The sequence below is a fragment of the Schistocerca piceifrons genome, chromosome 6, assembly GCF_021461385.2.
Source record: "Schistocerca piceifrons isolate TAMUIC-IGC-003096 chromosome 6, iqSchPice1.1, whole genome shotgun sequence".
Classification (NCBI taxonomy): Eukaryota; Metazoa; Arthropoda; class Insecta; order Orthoptera; family Acrididae; genus Schistocerca; species Schistocerca piceifrons.
In genome coordinates, this window is record NC_060143.1 from 414,317,128 (window position 1) to 414,335,862 (window position 18,735).

Below are 18,735 nucleotides of genomic sequence, written 5' to 3' on the forward strand. Positions count from 1 at the left end.
ATGGGCCGTAGTATTGTACTAAGACACTAGTTGTCGTCTGAAAATTTGTTCTGATATTATATTGTCCTTCCTTTCTTGTTTAAGCCAATCATTGCTGTTTTAGTCGGAAATACAGTTAGAACAATTCTACCAAGGCACAGGTTGCCGTTGAATAAACAGGGGATTTAGATGTTAACCGGTTCCATTCCTTGATTGTAATTACATTTGAGATAATCTGAACCACCTGTTGCACTAAGCTATGTGTTCCTGTCTTTGAAAGTCCGATTCATTATTGTTGTATTTTTAGTTGGATCTTGTGGTTACACCGAGTAAGTTCTCTTGTAATAAGTGCTCACACGTAATATTTTAAAATGTTCCTTCAGAGTGGCCTTCATAACTGACAAGCAGTTTAACTTTTGACATATTAAGAGCTAACTCTCACCAGGGCTGCAGTCAGAATAAGATTGCCAAAGGGACGTCTTGGGATCCAGTCGCTCTATGGTTGCTGATCTAAATGAAAAGGTTGCTCGCTTTGAAGCAAGCCTTATCATTGTCCTAACTATTTCCTAATTTGTTTAACCTTTAAGCATACGTGCACATTTTAACCCCGAACCTCTTGACACACAAAATTAAAAAAAAAATTACGTCATCTGTAACTGAAACACTCCTGTCATCAATATTACTTATCTGTTTTCATGTGATGCGGAAGAGAAACTGTGTCCAGCACGGCAGTAAACACGACTGCTTAACCCGATAACGGGCGGGATGAAAAACCAGGCCCTTGTAATTATTGTCATGTTGTTCTTGTTTCGATTTCTCTTGTAAAAGCTTATTCATTTCACAAATTCGTTAATTTGTAAAGAAAAAAAATTGATGATTATATTGTTAAATAAACAGGTTGTGTGAAAGGAAAGTTACATTGGTGGGTCCTCCCACGTTTTCCTTAATACCAGTAAATGCCATGTCTCATTCATTATGGTTGGAAAACAGAAATCTGAGTGCCCCTAGTCCCCATTCGTAAACCCCTCAGAATTTTGTCACTTATCAAAGCACTTGATGTATTTTTTAATCTTGATTCCGTATGGACACTACAAAACAAGTTGCATATTGCCGCATAAGTTTCAAAATTATGAAGTGGAAAGTTGTTCAAAATGTTCAAATGTGTGTGAAATCTTATGGGACTTAACTGCTAAGGTCATCAGTCCCTAAGCTTACACACTACTTAATCTAAATTATCCTAAGGACAAACACACACACCCATGCCCAAGGGCGGACTCGAACCTCCGCCGGGACCAGCCACACAGTCCATGACTGCAGCGCGTAAGACCGCTCGGCTAAACCCGCGCGCCGTGGAAAGTTGATTTAGCTGTTATTGCCGAGTGTAGGGCATAGGACTACGTATGTACGTTCGAATACTCAAGAGTGAAAAGAAATCAATATTAAATTGTATGGAGGTGCTAAATTCCTTCAACGAAAAAATCCCCCTTAGCACTCTGCTTCATCATTCCGGTACAAATGATAAATGTATTAGTGCTAAGAAACATACTGTGGCGTTAACGGAAAATTTTGAAGTATTAAGACCAAAGAAACGAAAATGTTTCCTGCCTGTGCTGCTGTACATAACTTGTTATGCTGTGAAGAATAAACATTTTCTCATAAAAATCTGAGATTTTCACTTTGGGTGCAATGCGATAAGGAAGTTGTATTATCCATCCCAAATGATTTCACTGGATAGTACGACAATGCGAAGCTGACAGGTATCACTGAGAACACTTTTACCGTGACTGATCTTGCTTGGTTCATATTGAAAGGTATACTGGATTTACATCCTCTTCTTTTTCACACAAAATGTGTAGTCTGAAGCTGGAGAGTAGTAAGGATTACTTAAGTGATAATTGTAAAGCCCATAATATTTTGAAAGACCTCTCTGAAAAACATCTGTTTTTAATCGCACAAGGTAATAATAAATAATCTGATCAAGAATGTCAATGACACTGAAACAGGCAAATTAAGTGACACGCAGTTGGAAACCTGATGACAAAACAGAATGCTTTAATGTAGGTAAATACGTAAATGACATATACTTTTTCGAATATTTTAATATAATTTTCAGTAAGTAAATGTGGAAGTGCCATATTTTTTCCGCCGTACCTCCCACTTCTCCTGTATAAATATTCTGCATTATAAAGTTCGAAGAACCTTGTAAAGAAAACACAAAATTCGATTTTTAATTGGTGTGTGAGTCATACAGAATTTGGGGAATATTCATTTCATTTTTTGCCATATCACCTCCGCTTAAATCTCTCTCTCTCTCTCTCTCTCTGTGTGTGTGTGTGTGTGTGTGTGTGTGTGTGTGTGTGTGTGTGTGTGCGAGCGCTCGCATGCGCATGCGCATGCGGGCTTGGAAGTGTGTCACGAAATTCAGAGAAACGCCAAAATATGAAGTACAGTATTCGACATAAAAGTGATTGTCGGAAAACATGAAACAATGATTTACAAAAATATGTCTGTTTGTTTTGAAAGCTGAAGTACTTTTTTGACGGAGAATCTTTTGTCTTAAAGTATGAAAGAATCATCTACGGAATTGTGTGCCTGTGTGTTTCTGTTCTTTTCAAGAATATGAAGGCAGAAATAGCAAGTTGTTGAAAGCCAAATATATCTCTAAGGTTTTCTTTTTACTACAACTGAAGCTTTATATTTGTGTCACTGAGGACACAGATTTCAGTTACATGACAACTTAAGCACTTAATGAAGCTAATGTACTTTTACTACAAGAGTGCCGTCCCCTGTGGCCGAGCGGTTCTAGGCGCTTCATTCCGGAACCGCGCTGCTGCTATAGTCGCAGCTTCGAATCCTGCCTTGGACATGGATGTGTGTGATATCTTTAGGTTAGTTAGGTTTAAGTAGTTCTAAGTCTAGGGGACTGATGATCTCAGATGTTAAGTCCCATAGTGCTTAGAGCCATTTGAACCACTTGAGCTACAAGAGTAAACAATAATCCACAAACAGATATTTCATCTATACTTCATTTCGAGCATCATGAAATGGAAATAGGTGAGATTGTGTATAACTCAGCACACGGACCAATAATGGCTACCGTAGTCTACTCTGCCGACGTTACCAAAGTGCACCTGGTCAGTACTTCTAATCGGTAGTGGCAGATTGTCACTAGCTGCTGTCTGCTTTGGTATTTGTTTCCTGTACGGGTATTGTTGTGATTTAGACTGCCATTACTATTCTTCTCGTGAAAACTGAATTCCGATGAAGCAAGTAAGAGGAGGCATAGTTGCGATGTCACTCACTACATATACATGGCCCGCAAAACACAGGATATTATGTTTCAACGTTTACCCAAAATTCTGAATCTAATCTGGAATTGGAAAAATTAGTAATAGACAAATAAAATGAGGTCTTCAGGAAACGATTAGTAAGAATAAAGTTATGGCTAAGTAGCAATAAAGTTAAGGCTAGTATCCGTGTCATTTCTAATAAAATTATGGAATGAAATCTAACACAGTGATGACTTGCACAACATCTACATCAACATCTGCGAGCCACCTTGCAGGGTGTGGCGTAAAGTACCTTGTCCCCCGGGTTCGATTCCCGGTGGGGTCAGGGATTTTCTCTGCCTCGTGATGACTGGGTGTTGTGTGCTGTCCTTAGGTTAGTTAGGTTTAAGTAGTTCTAAGTTCTAGGGGACTGATGATCGTAGATTTTAAGTCCCATAGTGCTCATACCCATTTGAACCATTTCTTGTCCCATTCGTGAATAATTTGCAGGATAAGGATTCCCGATAAGTCTGCATGTGGGCCTAAGTCTTTCTAGTGTTATCTTAATGGTCGTTTCGCGGTATACTCGTAGGGGGAGCAATATCTTCGTTAACTTTTCTAGGAATGTACGCTCTTGGAACTTTAAAAGTAAACCGTACCGCGATGCAGAACGCGTCATTAGCAGTGTCTGTCACTGCCGTTGGTTGCTCAGCTCCGTGACGTGACAAGTGTTCACTAAATATACCTGTAACGAAATCTACTGCTCTTCTTTGGATCATCTCCATTCGTTTATGAATCTTGCCTGATGTCGATCACAAGCTGATGAAATACAAGTATTCGTGGAACAATAGTTTCTGCTGGGTTACAGTCGGATGATTCAAGTTGGAGGTGTGGAATCTGGGCCCTGTACCTGATATACATTAATTGTTCACCATTCAAAGTAATTATTTGGAACGAAATGACTATTAAATGAAACAAGAATCACAGTTGGTTCAGTTTAATCATTTAAAGAAAACCTTTGTCATGCAGTGATAATATTATTCTATAAAAACCTTGACACATTTCGGGTGAGATTCTAATAATCATCTTAATGAAAGAATTTCAATCGCAAAGTGGTACCGTAATTATCATGACATTAGCAGAAGAGAATGCATCTAACTTGTGATCGGTGTTGAAAGCAAGTTACTCACTGAATATCAATGCATGTCTTCAAAATTAAGTTTAAAGTTATGAAATTCTATAAAATGGCTTTAATGTCCCAACGCGCTGTCTTGTGTCTGAATCTCGGCATAATAAATTATAGGTGAAACTGAAGTGGCTGGAGAATCATACACTGACGTCACACCAACGACTGTTCAGTAGAGCTAAATGCGTGTCAGCCTGAAATCTGTCCTGCACCTCTGTTAAGGCCCTCAATAAATCTGCCCTGGTAGTGTCGTAGCCCGGCTCCCCAACACCAAGATGAAGCAACGGAAATCTCTATTAAGAAGTAACACTGTACCAATTGTTCGCTTCAAGGAAAATTCGAATTTACGCGTTTTCCCTCCTTACTGAGATCGCATTGTCTGAGCTACGTATCTTCCGATTACCTACTGGTGAAAATGTCCCTTAGAAAACTCTTTTCCCCTTGGCTGGGATATTCTTTAGGCGAATAACTATTTACGCACACCCATAGTTTAGCACTGAAAGCCGGCCGGAGTGGCCGAGCGGTTTTAGGCGCTTCAGTCTGGAACTGCACGACCGCTACGGTCGCAGGTTCGAATCCTGCCTCGGTCATGGATGTGTGTGATGTCCTTAGGTTAGTTAAGTTTAAGTAGTTCTAAGTCTAGGGGACTGATGACCTCAGATGTTAAGTCTCATAGTGCTCAGAGCCATTTGAACCACTTTGTTAACACTGAAACAAAGGCATCTCATTATCTTCCCATCTCTCTCTGTGCGGCCCATAGGATGGCTCAGTGGCACAGTCAACTTTCTCTGCCTAATCTACAGTTTATTCATATTAGGCTCTCCTGGAAGCCCTTATGTTGTTTAAAGATTTGGTTTTATGAATTCAAACTTCAGTTGCGTCTCACACATTCAAGGTGTCTCAAAACTGCGGATGCCCACTCGAAGTTGGAGATCATGTATACCGTCCGGCACTTTCTGGATAAGATTGAGCTCTCAACGTTTTGTGTACAGTAGTGCCTTCATGGATTTTGCAAGAAACAGCGTTTCTCGTCGTTCCACTTCTTCGTTGTAAAAATGGCGGCGGCTGCGGGCCTTGTGTCACAGGAGATGTTATCTGTGCTTGCCTGCGGAGCTTTGGACGCCCAGCTGAGGCTCTACAACAGACTGTCCAGTGGCCTGTACGCCACTGCTCTGCATGCCTCTTCAAGGGTGATTCTCAGCACTGCACCGTTATCCCATCCCAGTCTGCTTTCTATGTCCTCTCATTTACTTAAGGTAGGAAACTTCAAATAAAAGAGTAAATCACAGTAAATTACATAGGTCAGCTACTGACAACCACTGGCACTGTTATACGAGGTATGTCCACAAAGTAGGTTCCGTTTGGTTGTATAAAACTAACGTGTACAGATACAGAAAAAATATTTACTATACAAGAATCTAGAACTGTTAAACTACTTTTCCACATAGCTTCCGAAATTTTGTAGACACTTTTCATAGCGTGGCACAAGTTTTTGTATGCTTTCTTCATAGAAGGTTCCCGCCTGTGAATTCAACGATGTGGTAACATGTTCTTTCATCTCGTCATCATCGTTGAGGCGTTGAGCACCAAGGACAGATTTTACGTGTATGAAGAGAGCAAAGCCTCTAGGAGCGATGTCCGGGCTGTTCGGAGGATGATCAAACGCGTCTCAGTGGAATTCGCGTCAGAGTTGTTTGATCACATTGGCCGTGTGTGGTCGGGCATTGTCGTGGAAGAAAACAACACCTTCTGACACTAATCCTTGGCACTTGTTCTACAGGGTGTCCCAGCTATCTTTTCCACCCAAAATATCTCTGGAACAATAACAGCTATTGGAAAACGACTTTCACCGGTACCAATGTAGGGCTGGGGCACATGAATGTACATATTTGGAAACATTCTAAAACGAATGCTTACGTGTTTTTTAACACAAACTTATGTTGTTTTTTATTAAATGGACCTCCTATAGTTTTTCTTCAGCAATCCATAGCACGACAAAGCACATACACAATGGCGTTGATTGCATCGCAATATTTCCATTACATCCCGAGATATTAAGAAGCGAAGTTGACGCTTGAAACACCCGACATGCGCTGCTAGCGCACGTCCTGAGGCTCAGGCGTGAACCCCATGCTGCCCGTAATCGCGATGTGATTGACATGCGTAATCACACTTGCATATCTATCAAGAGGTCCGAAACGAATAATACGGTCTGCAGCCATCCTGCATTAACGTCGTACATTCCAGCAGGTATTTATCCCTTAGGCTAGAGGTGATGCGGTTCTGTAACATATCTGTGTACCGCAACGTTACTCACAAAGTTAACTTCGCTTATCGTTAATCCGTTACTAAAAAGGTAATGCCGTTCAACTTTAAAACTTTACTTTACTGTAGATCTAGCGCAAGTGACAGTTAATCATTCACTCGTAATAGTAAAATTCATGTTGATGGATTTAGTGAAACGAGCAAGTGGACTAAAAGTTTTACCGTTGTTTAGGTAAAAATGTTTTGATTTGGGAAGTTCAGGTAGGACATAGAAGATGAATGTAAACATGTTTAACCAATTAGTTTTATTATCACATAATTATCAATGTTATGTTTATCTAACGCGTTAAATGACAAATTGTTGCAAACAAATGTTTCTTAACATCTCTGGGTAAAATGGCCCTTTGTAGAAACTTCCACTGTGATACCAGCACTACATACTAAACATAGCGTTCACATCTCATGCTCAAAGTGATGCCCATTGCCTTGTATACATAGGGTCACTCTGCGGATGAAGGATGCCCTACTTCGTGCTACTGTTTCCTCTTTGACGGCTGTACAAGCATCAATAATGCGTTGCTTCATGTCCTCTGGTGTTGTTGGTTCATGTTGGTAAACAACATCCTTCACTGCTCCCCAAAGAAAATAATCCAGCGGTGTAAGGTCCGGAGATCGGGCCACCTAATTGGGCCACCTCGTCCAATCCACCTACCAGGGAACTTACGGTTCAGCAGTCGTTGTGCTCGTAAGGCGTTATGTGCAGGGCATCCGTCATGCTTATACCACATGACCATTCTCCGGTTCAGAGGTACGGTGCCCAAGAGAACAGGAAGATTGTGTCGTATAAATCTGGAGTATTGTCTGCCATTTTGGATGCCATTTATAAAGAAAGGTCCGATAATGGTATCTCCAATAATCCCACACCAAACTTTCCACGGACGTTGATGCTCTACCTGAAAGAGCCATTTTGGATTGTCTGCGGACCAATAATGCATATTCCTCATATTGACAATTCCTTTGTTGGAGAATGATGCCTCGTCGGTAAAGAGAACATCTGCAAAAAATTTTGGATTAGTCAGAAGTTTTTGCTGAGCCCACCGACAAAATGTTACCCTATTGCGGAAGTCATTTCCATGAAGATCCTAGTGTAAATGAATATGGTAAGGATGAAATTTATGACGCTTAAGAATACGCTGTGCACTTGATTTCGGCACACCAACATCACGTTCAATTTGATTGTGCTGATTTGAGGATTCACAGCTATGGTAGCAAGCACAGCAACTTCAGCACGTTCATCTGTGCGTGTTCTAGGACGATGTCGAGGTCTTGGATTTAAGCTTCCCGTTTCACGTAGACGAGATGTGAGACGACCAAACATCCGGCGCGAAGGCGATGGCTTGTCAGGGAATCGTCTTCTGTACAGTCGTTCTGCCTGAACAGCATTTCGTCCACCTACAACAGGGTACAGTACAGGTATGTAGAGTAGGGTAGAAAACAGACATATTAACTTAATAATCATAATGTTCGCTAACAGTACCATCAACAAACAAGCAATCTCATAACGTATTTCCCGTCAACGTACATTCCCCATAGATCAGCAGAATTTCTACCATATCTTCATGTGTGTACATTATACTGTACAGTATAAGTTCCACAACACAACGTTTATTCACAATGTGTACTACCTCCGTGCCGTCACTAGATTACTCTAATGCACGACTACACTGGCAGCGGTGTACTGCACGCCAAAGCAACAACAAATGGGATGCTCGGAGGGTGGTGGAGTACAGGAGTTTGCATGGGTCGCAAATCATAAACAAGGCGAAGTGGTAACTTTGGCAGTAGTGGGAACTACGCTGGACACTTGACTAGGTAGAGCCAGACCCTGCGCGACAGGCACAATGGATCATATAACGCATTAGATAAATCTTAATTTGGGTGTGCAGGATAAATAAGACAACCTGAGGGGTGTACACCGATCGGTACTGGTTCATATTGTGTACGTAGATACGTAAAACGTGCAAGAGGGAAACCATTATGTGCTTATGAGAGTTGATGGCAGCAGACCGTATTATTCGTTTCGGACCCAAAAATGGCTTGGGATGGGCAAATACCAGGAGAACGTTTCCTATTATTATGTGTAGCCCCACTAGCGAAGCATAGACGATGTTCTCCGTGTTTAGGGTTTGGTATCCTCAATGCGCTTTAGAATTCGCGAAATGCCGAAGGATACTGGTAAGTTATAGGACTGGTAAGCAGGGGACATGGGCTGCTGAAGTCGAATGCTGAACCCATTTGGCGATACAAAAATTTATTTTCACCACGATAATTAAAACAGAGCACCTGTAACAACACAGTGATTTGAAACTCCTGGCAGATTAAAACTGTGTGCCAGACCGAGACTCGAACTCGGGGCCTTTGCCTTTGCAGGCGTGCTAGTTCTGCAAGGTTCGCAGGAGAGCTTCTGCAAAGTTTGGAAGGTAGGAGACGAGGTACTGGCATAAGTAAAGCTGCGAGGGCGGTGCGTGAGTCGTGCTCGGGTAGCTCAGTTGGTAGAGCACTTGCCCGCGAAAGGCAAAGGTCCCGAGTTCGAGTCTCGGTCCAGCACACAGTTTTAATCCGTCAGGAAGTTGCATATCATTGCACACTCCGCTGCAGAGTGAAAGTCTAATTCTGGAATCATCCCCCAGGCTGTGGCTAAGCCATGTCTCCGCCATATCCTTTCATTCAGGAGTGCTAGTTCTGCAAGGTTCGCAGGAGAGCTTCTGCAAAGTCTGGAAGGTAGGAGACGAGGTACTGGCAGAAGTAATGCTGTGAGGGCGGTGCGTGAGTCATGCTTTGGTGGCTCAGTTGGTAGAGCACTGGCCCGCGAAAGGCAAAGTTCCCGAGTTCGAGTCTTGGTCCGGCACACGGTTTTAATCTGCCAGGAAGTTTCATATCAGAGCACACTCCGCTGCAGAGGGAAAATCTTATTCTGAACACAGTGATTAATTAGTAGTTTAAAATTGCAGTGATCTACACGGTTTGTTCAATTGTATAAAAGCAATGAGAATAAGTCAAGAAATTTAAAAGAAAAACCGCCTTATGTCTCCACTTTAAATTAATAAAGAAATTACTTTACACGCATATAACTTTAACTACAGATCAGGTCTCACTACTGAATCATCAGGCCTTGTGAATATGAAAAATAACAATTTGTAAAAGATCTTAGGTTCAAGAAAGTACTCAAATGGCAAGATCTCATAAATACGTGAATTAACTATTATGGAAAACATATGGCAAAATGTTGTTATGATAGCCTGAAAGATCTACACAGCAATTAGCACACTGTCAACGCTTTGAATTCCGTGCTCGAGAGCTCAAGTGACAACAACAGGCAGGGGGGCCCGCACACACCAATAACCGTTTTTAGAACACACAAACCCAGTGTTAATACACAGTTCACTAAAATACTAAAAACAGCAGCCAAGCACTGGGTAGCGCCAAATATAGGAAGAAATGTTAATTGTTATAGTGTGACAGCCGCAGATACTATGAAAACAATGGTTCGTTACACAATCTGCAATGACGTGCCGGCCGGGGTGCCCGAGCGGTTCTAGGCGCTACAGTCTAGAACCGCGCGACCGCTACGGTCGCAGGTTCGAATCCTGCCTCGGGCATGGATGTGTGTGATGTCCTTAGGTTAGTTAGGTTTAAGTAGTTCTAAGTTCTAGGGGACTGATGACCTCAGAAGTTAAGTCCCATAGTGCTCAGACCATTAAAACCATTTGGAATGACGTGAAATTTCACTTGATTGAGTTATAAACCACAACTAGTTCAAGATGATTGTGACTAGACAATTCGCACACAACCTTAAATATCAAAGCACCGTTTGATGGCGCAAAATTATTACTACTATGGTTGCCAACTAAAAGTAAGTTGGCAATTCCAATTTAAATTGGCGGCTGACATTTTATACAGAGAATAAACTTTGATTCATAAAACTGACTACTTAACATATTAACAAAAATAATAAAGAAAGGAATCTTCGAATATCGGCCATACTTGTAATACAGCAGAACCTGGGCGCAGCGCAGTTGCATGGACTTGTGATACCAAATATCACGGACCCACGTCCAAGTGGTTTAAGGAATGACTAACGAAAATCAAAGCGGCTATACGGAGCAATGACATTCAGAAGTTCCACCACAAAATGGCTCAACATTTTAAGTTATTCCAGGAGCTCGCTGTAACATGCACGCCAGGGTAAACTCCCGCGCTCTCTTCAGGATTCCTGACAGACACGACTCTTAAACAGAGCTTATGTTGACCGGTGACTGCTTCCGCACTCCAGTTCCGCTCGCCGCCAGAGCCAGGAGCCGGAATGTCAACACCGTGCGTCCTTGCAGTACACCAAGCGCCGACTGAGTAGTAGCGATGCTCCGTGCGCTGTCTTCCCTCTGCCACTGCCCCGATCGAGTCTCCTCTCGCGAGCCGCCGCCGTCCTAAATAGAAGGCGTCAGCCACCCAGGACGCGGCAAACCGCGTAACGTCGACATAGAAACTATCCTGCCGAAAGCATCGCAGGAAGTCACGACTCAGATACATACACTTCTTAGAGCTTAGTGCACTGCATGTACTAGAGGAAGGATTCGGAGATTGTTACTGTTTGTGTCATCATGACATCATGAAATAACTTCCATGATTCTAGAGGGATCAGTAGAGGGTAAAAACTGGAGAGGAAGGCAGAGACTGGAATACAGCCAGAAAATAATTTAGGATGTAGGTTGCAAGTGCTACTCCGAAATGAAGAGGTTGGCACAGAAGACGAATTCGTGGGGCGCCGCATCAAACCAGTCAGAAAAGTAATGACTACAAAAGAAAGAGTCGTAACAATGCATCCTGCCCAAAAGCAGTATGTTTTAGAGAATGGTTTATTAACAATAACAGTACTGAAGAGGACTTCCGAGATTTCCGACCTGAATCCAATGCAACACCTTTGGAGATGAGTTAGAACGTCGACTTCGCTCCAGATCAATGCTTCCAAGACCATCTCCTTTGCTTTCGGCTCTTGAGGAAAAATGGGCTTCCACTCGTCCATAGACATTCCCACACCACTGTGAAAGTGTACCCAGCAAACTACAAGCCATCATAAAGGCGAACGGTTAAAAACACCTCATATGAACGTCCACTAACATGTGCCTCAATACTATTTATCGGATATGTATATTTGTATGTGTTCTGTGTTTTTGGATATCGAGACAGTTTGTGTTAAAATGATATTCACGTTGACATGATAATTATTACAAATTTCAAACATTGGCAGTTGCGAGAGATGTCTGTGCGACGTTCAACTAGTTTCAGCAATATCCATTCATTTTAATCCTGTTGCTAAATTACTCTCCCGTATTCACTACTTGGGACACTAGTTGTTTAAAGAATAACCAGAGCTAAAAGGAAAATTGTTTGTGACCTCTACGAAAAATACTCTGAGTAGCGACATTTCGGTCTCCACTTAGTACAGCAGAGGAATTAGCTCCGCCGCACTACTGTGCTCTGGTGACGTCAGGGAAGAATGGCTGTGGGTAGCCGCTGGTGGCATATTAGTCAGGTGTGACATACCTGGTAAATTACTCGTTACCTTACATTGTAAATTCTCCAGCCAGTGAGCGTTAAAGCCTCATGGTTTCCATTAGATTACGTTGATGCCAGTTTGTTAATATGACTACTGCTCACTCACAGGACTCTGTATACTGCTGCTGCGATGCATTATTGTGGTGGTGACTGTGTTGAAAAGAGAAGCGGAAGCACTAAAGTTGACAAATGGTTTACTCCGCTTTCATGTGACGGAAGACACCAAGCCAATTTAACATATGCAAGCGTGAACCGATCCAGTCAACAGTGCCACGGATCCCCATTTAGTGAGGTGCTGTGGATTTATGAAGCGACAAATGGATCCTTCTGATCTGCTACTTTCCTCCACCTTGCCTATCCTCGTCACTAGCCAAGCGCAGCTATAGAAAATTTCATTCACCAAACGTTTCACAACCAGCTCTTGCCAGGCTGCGCTCCTCTGCGACAGCTTTGTCAGTCATCTCTATTGAGAAATTGTCTATAATTTCGGTGAGGCTGCCATCAATATAATACGGCCTATTTCGACCCGTGTTTTCACGGTAATCAAGCTGACTGTTGCAAACACATGGGTCACAATCGATAACGTCCTTAAGCATGTAAATGGTGTTCCATCATAGCTGATAGCACTCCCACTAAGGAGGCAATCTAATTACTACTGCCATTTTGACTGTCACCACAGTCATTCTCAGCATCAACATATTTATTCAAGGACTAGGTTTGAGGAATGTTCTGGTGAACAATTTGGATGTTGTGGCAGATGACATGTATAAATACATTTTACGGATGAAGTCAGGAAATGCACATGTAAGGGACGGTGTTGCAATAGAGACGACACTGTAATACAGAAGAAAGGTATTAATTAGTTTACGAAGTGACTGAGAGGCGGACAGTTCCCAAATACAGGAAGATAGCTTCAATTATTCTACACTGCTATAAGGGAGACAGGAAAATGTAAAGACTATGTGCTCACTGTACAGAAAAAAGAAAGTGCTGCGTTTGCCGCTACGTGCATAGTGGACAGCAACCAGTCATACTGAAAGGTATGTGCTGAGATTCGATCAGGATAGAGCCAGTGAAAAATGTCGATAGTTCCCAACCGCAAGGTTGGACGAGTAGTACATCTTCGAGTAGTAAGATCTTTGACAGCTAACAGAGCTAGGTGCACACGGTAAAAGTTTGAGTAGTGGTGAGGAGGTGCGCAGAGACAGCAGACTTGTTTCGAGTCGGAGCTAGATGTCTGCAGGAGGCAGCCGGGTCGTGACAGCATCAAAGTAAGAATTGGCGCTACGCACATAATAAGCTATATATTGAGCGAAACTCGGCACATACCTGGGGAAACTAGAAAGCATAATTAATAAAATAGGTTTTTTTTGGTTAAATAATGTCTAAAAGCTAGATAGAAATCCCATTGTTGATGCAATAAGCGTTTTGTGAAACTTTCTCGTAAATCCATGCTATAGAAGTTTTTTTTAGTTTTTCACATGTGCCTTAAAAGTTTGAACAATAAATATTTTTAGATAAAATTAGAGTTTCATCTCACACCTTATGTCGTTCTCAGCATCCTGTGCTTACATTGAACCAAAAGGTACATTAAAGTAAAGTTCCCATGAGTAAAGCTAATAATTTCGTTTATCAGAATAAAACAATCTATATGCCATTGCACAGTTGGCAAATTATTCAGATCAGGACAGAATTTTTATTAAGTAACAAACAGGGCCAAAATGAGTAAAGTTATCTAGAATGACAATTTTAGGCCATTGCACTACGGCTGAGTTGAATATATGTTTTATTATCGGCTAAACGGGAAGGAGTGCACGGGCTAAGTCCACAGACGCAATCAGATACAGGTTGGTGACTTTCATTTATTTTTACCACTAAACTTTCATGCAGTCATATGTGTATTTTGAGTATCAATTTTCCAACAATATTTTCATGCAGTCAGATAAAGTTCAATTCAGTTAAATACGCAGTCAGATACAAGTTTTATTAAAGACTAAAGCAGTCACACGCAGTTGAGTCAAGTTTAAATAGAGAAGTTTTATTAACAACACTTTCAGTACCACTAAGTCCCGCCGGTGGACAACCTTCAGGGGCCATCTGCTGCAGCCAAAATACACACGGCCAAGCTCATCATCGGCTTGTGCATTATTAAATATCGCATTCAGAAAGCAAACAGACTGGTCTATTGCCCATAGAACCTACGACTGCCGCCATTAGAGGCGTTAGGATCGCCAACAGGATCCGCAACTATAGTGCTGCCATCATGAGCACTACTTTACCTCACGTGTCACATTTCCGCAAATAAGTCGCACCGTCTCCGTGCCTTGACCACTTTTAATACTAACGCACACACAACGCCAGCTCACATCATGCTCTCCACGGACGAGTTCTCTGGGCATCACACTTTCTGTTTCGAGGCCCATTTATCAGAGTCTCTCCTGGAACCTCCAGCGACCTATTCTCTGATGCCAGCTAGTCTACCGACCTTCGATCTTCGCTGCTACGTTGAGCAGCTAGCAGTTTTCGCCTCTACGACAGCGGATCCCCAGGGGTTTGTTATTATGGTGCATTGTAGTGTTTGTTCAATCAGAGACCATTAGTGCATCCTGTGAGACATTAACTGTGATTTTAGTAAGTGTCATGTGGTCTTCTGCGGTACTCACCCCCTTCAAGACAGAGGCCTGATTGAGAACTATTTCTTATGTTTGTGTAAATAAGCTCCAAAGAAGGAGAAGGGAAACTTTCATATTTACATCTACCTTCATTCGGAGACTCGTTACAGAGAGTTTATCTGGGCCTACCTGGATATCAGTTTTTCTATTTGGAAATTCGTTATATTTATCTTGGCGTATATTTTTCAAACTTCGAACCCGATGTTGGGCTATAGCACACTATACTTAGCAAGAAGCTTTCGAACCTAATACAGCAGAGTGGACTATATGCGAAATGTGAACGAAAGCACTGTAATACATCAGTTACTGTGGGTAAGAAGGATGATTAAACCAAAACCAATATAAGCGGTTTTCCAAAAAGTGGACTGAGACACGTAGTGTCAAGCGTTTACATTGCTCGGGAATGGTTGTCCGATGTAAAGTGTGATGGACAGCAAGAGGGAAGCCATCAAGTTTCGAGCATACGGGGACACCTGAGCGAAGCACAGGTATGCTCTACAAACAATCAAGTTCGTTGTAGGGTGGCTGCATTCTTGACAACTGGGGAGTACAAACAAACACATGACGCAATTCCCAATCACTAGAGAGGCTTCATCGAGAGATCGAAGCTACCACAACAAGAAACAATATGAGAACGAGAGGGGTGTCCTGACTGATACACCAGCAGAAGCAAGATTGGAAATTTTCTCCCTGCATGAAGTGTGAAGGTACGTTGATCGTTCATTGGAAACTGAACCCAGTAATTTATGAAGCTGATATGACGAAATATTCAGTGCCATGGAGAACACAACGCGGGAGATAAGTAACAAAAGTGAAGTGGGAGCAGCCTAGGGACAATCAGAAAACAGCTTGCCACGAAATCTGATAATCAACTAATCAGTAAGTAAGCTACGTTAGCAGATGGCCAACAGAGAAGACAGTCCACAGATGGTCGATAAGTAGAGCGCGAGGCGACAGTAAACAGACGACGATGAGAGGGTACGTGAGAAATAAGTGGAATCAAAAAGGCAATGAGTTCGTGTGCTGTACGCATGGAAACCTACTTCTGAATTAACCTTCGGACATTCAGACTAATCCCAGCTTCAGTTCTAATGTCTGTCGTCACTTTTACACATATTCATTTTGGTGCTATCTTGAATGGACAAATCCTTGTTGCACTATGCATGAACCTTTCAGCATACAAATGCACTTCCTTGTCAAACTTCAGCCTCAAAATATTACGCTTCTGTGAGACAGTGATACTAGCCAGTAGTCGCTAGGCCCGCATCTCGTGGTCGTGCGGTAGCGTTCTCGCTTCCCACGCCCGGGTTCCCGGGTTCGATTCCCGGCGGGGTCAGGGATTTTCTCTGCCTCGTGATGGCTGGGTGTTGTGTGCTGTTCCTAGGTTAGTTAGGTTTAAGTAGTTCTAAGTTCTAGGGGACTTATGACCACAGCAGTTGAGTCCCATAGTGCTCAGAGCCATTTTTTGAATAGTCGCTAGGATCACAAACGCAGGAAGGGCATTAGTCCCCGAGTGCACTGTACTTGAAGCGATTAGGTTGGCAGTGCAGAAGAAAGAACGTGATATGCCACCCACGGTGTTACCACAAAACTGAAAGCCGTCGGATGTCAATACAAAAGGCCACAAACATTGAGGAATGGTTGACACATCACAGTGGCCTCGCCTCTGCCACACATGCCTTTATGCAAAATTGACTCTGTCGAATGGGAAGGAAAGAAAATTCAATCCCTCGTACTAACCAACAACTGATTTGTGTTCAAATCCCGTCAGATAGGAAATTTATGTTTATATTGCTGTTTCCATGTTTTAATCCCTCTAGTAATTTATTTTACAGCTTTAGTGCCCAACATGTGCAATGTGCATATTATTTTCCTTGATGTGGATCTCAGTTTCTTGAATTCACTACTTTCTGTCATGGCTGTGGGACCCCTCATTAAATCAATATAGTTCAGACTAATAAAAATAAATTGCCACATTCTATGAAATTTAATACTAGAAAACCTTTAACACAGGTGAAAAGAAAGAGTACAAACAGCTCTTCACAAATAAGATCCTCCTTAATTCTAGCAATGACCATAGCTTAGCGTATGTTAGCTAGGAGAGGTGATTTTGGGAAGGGAGGGGTGCATAGTAAGACCACCACAAAATATTTTTAAAAATTTCAGGTGATTATTATCGACTCTAGTTAACACCACACATTTTAAAGAGATAATGATCTGCGTGTAGGATCCAGAACTTGAAAATATCTTCTATTGTTGTCATTTATTGTATACGACATTAATTGTGAAAACTCAATCGCAATTACATTTTCGTATTAAGCTTAAATGAAAAATTTAAAAGTGCTAGGAATTCTGGAAAAATAGGTCATTCACAACAATAAATAATTTTCGAAATTTTAATATATGAAGTATAGGACAATACTACAATATTTCTAAGATCTAACTGATAACCTCAGCTGTCGACAGGTGTTGTTGTTGTACCTCGATGTGGACAGCTGAAAATGTGCGCCCCGACCGGGACTCGAACCCGGGATCTCCTGCCTACATGGCAGACGCTCTATCCATCTGAGCCACCGAGGACACAGATGAACAGCGCGACTGCAGGGACTTATCCCTTGCACGCTTCCCGCGAGATACATTCCCAACTGTCCACGATTCTACAAATGTATTGTACCTTATAAGAGTCCCGGTCGGGGCGCTCATTTTCAGCTGTCCACATCGAGGTACAACAACAACACCTGTCGGCAGCTGAGGGTATCAGTTTGTCATCATTTATTCCAGGGAAAAGCTGCACGGTCATCAACAGTAACTGTTCTCTCGAGAACAAGTTACTGACTTCGTATATTTCCAAGATCAGTGCATCATGTAAACCTCCCCTTTGCACTCGGTTAATTTAGAGAAGAGAATATGCATATAGTCATCAGTATGATCATATTAATTTGAATGTTAAAGGTAGTTGACTGTTCTATGGATTGTTAATTTTTTTTCTGTACAGTATAATGTGTCCCTCCTTGAGCAAAACTTTCGATGTTTAATTCTTTTCACGAATGTATCATTCATTCTGAAAAAGTCTGCTGGTTTGCCTCATTCAACGAAGACTAAACTGGGAAAAGAAACTGAGAAGAGAGGTTTTATTTGATTTGACTTGACCAGCCACGAAGTCCACTTCTGTGCCAACCTCTTCATTTCAGAACAGCACTTTCAACTTGCGTCCTCAATTCTTTGCTGAATGTATTCTAATCTCTGTCTTCCCCTACAGTTTCTATCCTCTAGGCTCCCTCTAGTACGGCGGAAGTTATTTCTTTGTATTTTAACATGTGTCCTGTCACTCAGTTCCTTTCTGTCAGTGTCTTCCATATATTCCATTCCTCGCCGATACTTCGGACAACCGCCTCATTTCTTAACTTATTAGTCAACTAATGTTTCAAAATTCTTTTGTAGTACCATGGTTCAAACGCTTCTGTTCTCTTCTGTCCCGGTTTTCCCACAGTCCATGCTCCACTAGCGTACAATGCTGTGCTCCAAGCGTACAAGAAATTTCTCATTCTAATGAAGGTTTATGTTTGATATTTGTAGGCTAGACATCTCATGGCCAGAAATGATATGTTTGCCAGTGCTAGCCTGCTTTTTATGTCCACCTACTTCTGTCCGTTATGGCTTATTTTGCTGCCTAGACGGCAGAATTCCTTGACATTGTCTATTTCACGATCCCAAATTGTGACGTTAGGTTTCTCACTGTTTTCATTTCTGC